Source organism: Arachis hypogaea, chromosome 15 (genome assembly GCF_003086295.3).
Source record: "Arachis hypogaea cultivar Tifrunner chromosome 15, arahy.Tifrunner.gnm2.J5K5, whole genome shotgun sequence".
Taxonomy (NCBI): Eukaryota; Viridiplantae; Streptophyta; class Magnoliopsida; order Fabales; family Fabaceae; genus Arachis; species Arachis hypogaea.
The window spans coordinates 157,490,828-157,498,468 of record NC_092050.1 but is presented as its reverse complement, the minus strand read 5'-3'; the positions used below and the strand labels follow the sequence as shown (position 1 = coordinate 157,498,468).

The 7,641-nt window shown below is 26.5% G+C and overlaps 1 long non-coding RNA gene across 1 annotated transcript; it reads right to left on the bottom strand.

Moving 5' to 3' along the window:
* Window positions 1–736: 736 nt before the first annotated feature.
* Window positions 737–2,712, bottom strand: LOC140179568 (uncharacterized). The gene is made up of 2 exons (XR_011873089.1): window positions 2,593–2,712; window positions 737–2,427 (listed from the first exon to the last, which is right to left on the bottom strand). It is a non-coding gene; the product is annotated as an uncharacterized lncRNA (long non-coding RNA).
* Window positions 2,713–7,641: the final 4,929 nt, after the last annotated feature.

The window sequence follows — 7,641 nt, the reverse complement described above, 5'->3', positions numbered from 1 at the left end:
TAATGTAAAACAGTTTCAAAACTCCAAACATGAGGGAAGTATTATAACATCCACCAACAATGTTTTAGGAAAGTATCTGTGTACCAAATTCTTTGTCCAATTCTTATTATTAATTTTTGTACGACTGAATGCTATGTATAATATTAAATTTTATTGTTTATGAGGGTCAGATTTAGAAAAAAGTATTTTATTTTACTTTTTTAATTTATTATATTTCTTAATTATTTTGTATAATAATAATATATTTTTTATTTTTATCAAAATTAATTTTTTTAAGGTACAAGTTATATAATTTTTTATATCTTTTATGAATGTAGTGGTACTTTTATTCATTTGGTTATTTAGTAATTGTTCTTATTTAAAATTATTTTTTTTATTTAATCTTACAGTGTAATTGTCTTTTGTCATAAATTATATTCACTAATTTGAATTTTAATTTTATGGATGCAAGAGTTTAATAAAAAGTAATGAATTCTATTTTAATAAAAGACGATTTGATCCACTTATATCTAATAACCAGCCTAATAAAATATGAGATGATCTAATTTTCTTTAGAGTAATTCGATTTTTTTTTTATCCAACGATTGTTTATAAAAAAAATTTATAGATCAATTCAAATTTCATTCTCACTTTCTTATATCAGCCAAATTCCACTAGTTTGAGTTAACAAGCTAAATTGATAGATTTGATTTATTTTGATTTTTTAAAGAAAAGAAAAACATAAGAAGAAATGCTAAATTCAAAAATCTAAGTTTAATAGTAAAAGTAATTAAAGAGTTCATATAGAATAAAAAATATATAAAGAAAACAAAAAGATATTTTTAATAGTAATTTTAAATCCTAATCCTAACAACTCTCGCATCGTCACAGGCTCCAGTCTCTTGTGTGAGTTGTGTCTTCACAGTTAAGAGTAATATTGATAAAAGAAATTTAAAAAGAACCTTTGCTACAGTCGCTATGTCCCACTCCAACCATTGCCGTCGAAGTACCTCATGAAATAGATACCACTCCTAGTAGTGGTCCCCTATCCACCAATCCAAAGAAGAGACCTACTCTGCGTTACTCGATGAAAAAAGCCCTTATCGTTATTAGTAATGGTTGTCCCTACTTTGGCAAAGACCCAGATTATGAATGCAATGACAATTATACTTTGCGGCCTCGGAAGAGAAAAAAATATTCATGGATAAAGAAAGGTGTCGAAGCACAAAATAAACATATTAAGGTTTAGTGAACCAAAAAAGACATTCTGTATTTTTACTCTTCTATTTTTTAATGCAACTTAGTCCATATTTCATTGTATTTTTTGTTGTTGTAAAATACAGCATAAGTTATTCATCAGTGAAGATACGAAGCTTGATTGGAGTCGTCTTTAGCTATATCACTCTCACATATCTCCTTATAGTTAAAGTATAAAAGTTAAGAAATCAATTAATTGAATAAAAAAAAAGATAACTACTCACATAAAGTTTTATGAAAAAAGTTATAAGAAACTTGTTTCTTAAACAATTTTGCATATCACGAAACTAGCAAATGCATTAAAGAAAATTTGAATTCCGAAAACTAGAGTCGGCTAAATCTGCAAACTTGTTTCTATAAGTGCACTTACAGGCAATTCCCTCTTGAGAGACCACAAACCTTGCTTGTCATCAAAATCTAAGGGCATTCTCTGAAAATTTGTCGAAATTCATCATATCAGCATTGAGTGGAAAAATAAAGAGAGTTGGTGAAATCCAATAAACATGAAGCTAGTAACTTTCTGGGGCCTTGACCAAAACTACTGTCAATATTTCTATTGCAGAAGAACTCAAAACAAAAAAACGAATGAGAAAGCTCGATCAGATCAGCAGCTGCCCCCATCCGATATTGAGTCCTGAAACTTCCACTGAAGAGCAATTACTGCCTTCCCATAAATAAATGATGGTTAGTAATATAAACAAAATAAAATTAGTATATATCTGGATATTCACATGTTCTTGTTGATATAATGAGGGAATAAAGATAAGAAATAGTTACAGATAGTAACATATAATCTATTCTCTTTTAGTTTAATTGCTCCACGGGCATCTTTTACCACTAAAAGAAACTAATTGGATCCCTGATTCCCTGTTGCTAAAATTCCGTCAAGTCACTATTTGGGTTGGTTTTTCAGCTCACACTGTGACCAAAAAAAAAAAAACGTTTTCCCCTCGTTTGAATGTATTCCCAAAAGGTTTTCCCCTCGTTCTTAAGTGGAGACCTTAATTTGGTTACGATTATAGACAACAAATATTCATACAAGGGACGTTTAGGCATATTTCAGGGTCCAGCTTCTGGCGGTTGACTCGTACTTCTTCCTGTCCGTCTTATACATGTGGGCGATTTCAGGGACCAAATTAAAGGGTCATCAAGGTTTGGGTGAATCAACAAGGAGCGAATTGCTTCCAACACCTAAGGACGTAGACAAACAAAGTAAACAATCTTTAGTAGCAGCTTAACACCTTCAATAAAGGAGCTATAGAATGGCTATGCTTAAATACAATATACATGAGCCAATTGTATCAGCCTATACTGTTATCTACTTCATAATCCCAAAATTATTATTATGAGACATACCTCGGAAATGGTCAGATCAGGTATCCACTGCATCAATGTGTCGAGACACATGCTTCCCTTGCTATTAATATTTGGGTGAAATATCTTTGTCCTGAATGCAACCTGTTCAATATTCACAAGTGTTTAAGAATAAAAATAGGCATAGCTATTAACAAGTCTCCTTCATAACATAGAATCTTAGAAGCTTCAAACTAGTAAGGGGTAACTATTCATTAATGAAACAGTAATTAATAACAAATATTGTAAATAAAAAAAATTTAAACTAATTAAGATAATTATAAATTAATTATGTTATTTACTTTTTGACTGGTCATCTCTTGGTTCCATATACTTTTTTTCTCCTTATTCCCAAATAATCTGAATTCTGAACAACATCCAAAACCCATTTTTTTTCTCTCTTTTTTCGGTCTCAAGACTCTCAGTTCTTGTGCGAACGATGCTCGAACTCGCAACCTCTTAATTGAGTATGGGGAGACTATGTCATTTGAGTTATAACTCATTGACATCTTTATTTACCTTTTACCAACGTTATTCTTTATGCATGCATGCATGTTATTGTATTATGTATGAAATTCTTATTATTTGTATTTATATGAACACTTTTTTCTATTATTTATTATTTTTATTTTTTGTTAATTATTTGTTTGACATTATATATTTTTATAATTGTGATTTTTTTGTATTATTTTTTATTATCTTTTATAATATGATTTATTAATCTTATTAGGTAAAGTAAATTAAATAAAAAATTAATCATAAATAATAATAATAATAAAAAATTATAACATATTAAAAAAGAGTACTAAAAGTACTAAAAATATATTATATAAAAATATATTAAAAAAGAATACTAAAAATATTAAAAAAAAAGTACTAAAAATATTAAAAATACATTTGACAATTAATTTTTTGATTTATTTCAATTACTATTAAGGTAAATATTTAATTTTTTTTATTAATCTTAATACCCACTAAAATTTATATTTTATTAATTTTAATTAAAAATATATTTTGTTAATTTTTATATGTTATTTTTATTTTAGTATATAAATATTAATTTTATTATAAAATTAATTAATAAAATTTATTTAAATATTTAAATTAAAATAATAAAATAATATAAAAAATTATTTAAATTGATATCTATTTTAATAATTAATGTGTGCTTATCCACGATTTTCCCCCAAGTCAGAGAGGTATGCTTCCTTGTGAAGAAACAATCATGGGTCCTCCAAGCACTCCATATAGTGGAGGTGTTTTTCGAGTCACTTTTCACTTCCCTCTGGATTATCCATCTAAGCCGCCAAAGGTTTGTAATTAAATCGAGTTCTAATTAATTATGTAAAATTCCTTCAATTCTATAGCGGTTCAGTCGGATATGAGAAATATTCGTTTGTTCTCTTTTCTGCCCAAGTTCAAGTGGCTATGATACACTAAAATTATACGAAAAAGTATTCGAAGAGTAATTTTTAATTAATTAATACTAATTAATTTTATGATTTAATATTTATAATCTAAAATTTATAGTTAAAATTTTATGATGATTTAGAATTTAAAATTTAAAATTTAAAATAAATAAAATAATTTAAAAGATTAGTTAATATTAATTAAAAAATTAGTTATTTAATAGTACTCAATATTATTTTACAGAATATAATATATATATATATATATATATATATATATATATATATGCTTAATACACAAAAATATAATAATGATAAATAAAACTTAATTAATATTTCATAAAAACAATAATCTAAAATAAAATACTTACGTGTGTAGAATTGAGATAACACATTGTCATTAAGATGCTTCCAATGAAAGCAATTTAATTTTAGGACGAAAATCAAATTATTATTCTTCAAATCACTCTGATGAGCAAAAATAATATTTACGTATTTAAAATTAGTCATTAAATTAATAATTATATATTTTTTAGTTAAATAATTAATTATTAAATTAATTAAATTTATTATAGTAGAATAATTAAATTTATTATAATAAATTGATCAAAATTTATTATAGATAGTTAGTACTTAGTACCTAGGATCTAGGGAAATGGGAAGCACAAATGATTGTACTTGATCTTGATTATTCACTAACTAATGATCCAAGTAGTAATGCTAGCAGTACTCATCACTTATTAGGACATCATGTACAGTCAACAAATCAATCACATCCAACGGACCTTTAATTTGCATGCTCAATGGACCTCTCTGATCATCCAGATTCGGAATCTAATAATTGAGAGCAACTAAAACAATTGTTATAAGTAAGATTCTTTAAGAGTTAAAATTAGAAAATATTATATAATTTTAAAATAAAAATATGAAGTAATAAAAAGATATTATTCTTTATAATCTTAACTAATTTTTTAAAACAAAAATACTAATAATTTTATTCATGATTAAAAATTGAGATTTAATTTAATAAAGAATCAATTAATTAGTTTCAAAAAATATATTATCATTATTATTCATTAACTTTTTATTGAATTAATTTTTTTGTTTGTTTTTTAATATTAAATTAAATTTAACAAAATAAATAATTTTTAAGATAAATCCCAAAATAAAATTTTGTAATTTTTTATGGATATTGAGTATATATATATATATATATATATATATATATATATATATATATTACAGAATGAATTATTTGGACTTTTAATTTATAGATGTGAATTTCGAATCTATAAACGAGAATATTCTCGAAATTTACAAAAAAAAAAGAAGAAGTGAGTTATTAGACCAAAAAAAATAACTTTGGACAAAGGAAACAAATTAAAGTAATTTAGACAAATTTTTATTGTTGATAATCCCAATCTTAAATAATACTAACTATATTAATTCATATAGTTATATTCTGTTCAATAAAATAAAGATAAATAAAATTATTTTTTTGGTTAGAGAAATAATTGAGTGGTTAATAGTCCCCATCTAAAAAATTAGTATGCTTCACAACATGAACTATGGAGAATTCGAATACCAATCTAATCTCCTATATGTATTTTTTCAGAACCTCCTCTAAACCTCGGTCCTTCACTGCTTATCCGTATGGTTCTTACACTTTTGTCATTTCTCTATTTGCACGAGTAATAATAATTATATATCCTTTTATGGAGCTAATTAATAGTACCAAACAAAACAAGATACGACGACGACGAATTACGTAGGTTATATATATTTACTTGTTTGGAAAACTATTACTAAGCTTTTAGTACAAATTTCCTCCTTCATTATCTTGTTTTATTAATTATTATACCAGCGCAGATCTCATGAATGGTGAGAATTGTCAATCATGTTTCGTAATTTCTGCCGTGCATGCACATAATAATCATTAATAATTTACCCTAAAGTCTTTCAAAGGCATGATTTATTACGAATGGAAACAGTTGTACGAGTAGTTTCTTTTTTAATGTGTTTAGATATAATTTTTTATATTAATTATACAGAAGCATTCACCCCCTCGAAGTTGGTGATGAATGTAACTGAAAAACTAAAACATTATTAAGAAAACGACAGGCTCAACTCAATAAATATGTAGAACAAGACGATTGTATATGATAATCTCTTATTATTTTCTGTGTCTCACCAAGGCAATAAAATTAATTAATAAGCTATAGTCTAGGAATTGTTTATCCACGAAGTATAAACTAACCCATAGAAGAGAGGTGAGAAACTCAATATGTTTACCTCAAGCGTATTTTTGTTTGTAGTCACTAGCTTCAAAATTTATGGTATAGTAATCTTAATTTTCTTAGAGAAAGAAAATATATATACAAATAAAATTAGTTATGCTATTAGTATTTTTATGTCAGGAAACTAAATCTATTTTATAATAAATCTCTAAAAAAGACTAATAAAATTAAAAAATATTAAAGAATATATCGAATTCGAATTCTTTTTCGTGCACTTCATGAACCTTTTGGATAAGCTCGATTACCTTTGTTCAAAAAAGAACAATATATAAGTAAAAGAATTTATTGAACATTTTATCTAAAATTATATCATAAAATAATATTTATCTCTTAATAAGGTACATTCATCGATAATGGACCGGTCCTGCAATTTTTGCCTCACTTGCCAAATGAATAGATAAATGGATCATGACATCAAAAAATGAAGGCGGAAATATTATTTTTAACTTGTGATAATGATTTGTTTTTAAATCTTTTTAAGATTTTTCATTGTTAGAATTTTTTATTAAAGGCAAAATCTAAGAACTCCTTGACACCTCTCCTATATTGTTAGGCAAAACACATGCATTACACTTACACATTCAAGAGTAAATAAACGCACGTTATTCAACCACTTTCTATTTCCAAAGCGCGCTACTCACCATGCATTATGAACGACTTTTCTTCTTCTTCCTCCATGAAAACGAGTTTCTTGTCAAATGTGAAGATAATGGAACTTCAGAAATATACTCAAACGATTACAGAAATACACCCAAATGATTACAGAAATACACCCAAACGGTTACAAGAATTCACCCAAACGATTATAGAAATACACCCAAAGGATTACAGAAATACACCCAAAGGATTACAAAACTACACCCAAAGGATTTAAGAAATACACCCAAAATTCGTTGAAGTACACCTTATGCATAATTCAGAACTCTTTCTCTTTCTCCTCCTCATCTTCTGCTACTTCTTCTTCTTCAAAAACGATTTCAGAGCTCGATGTCAAAAAATAATGGAAATCGAGAATAACGAAGAAAGAAAACAGAGAGAAAAGCACATAAATGAAGAAGGAGAAAGAGAAGGCAAGAAACGAAAGAAAAGAAGAAGAAGAATAGGAAGAGGAAGAAGAACGTGCAGCAAGAAGAAGAAGAAGAAGGTGTAGTGAAAACGTGCAGTAACGGTTCGAAGCGCGTTAATATAAATGACTTGTATATATAAAAAAACGCTTATATGTGGAGAATTATTCATTGTAAAAGGGCTCTATTCTTAATTTGCATCCAATCCTTATCCATTGAATATACGATAAGATTAACATACCTGAAAATAATATTAAAAATAAGCACCAGAAACCACAAGTC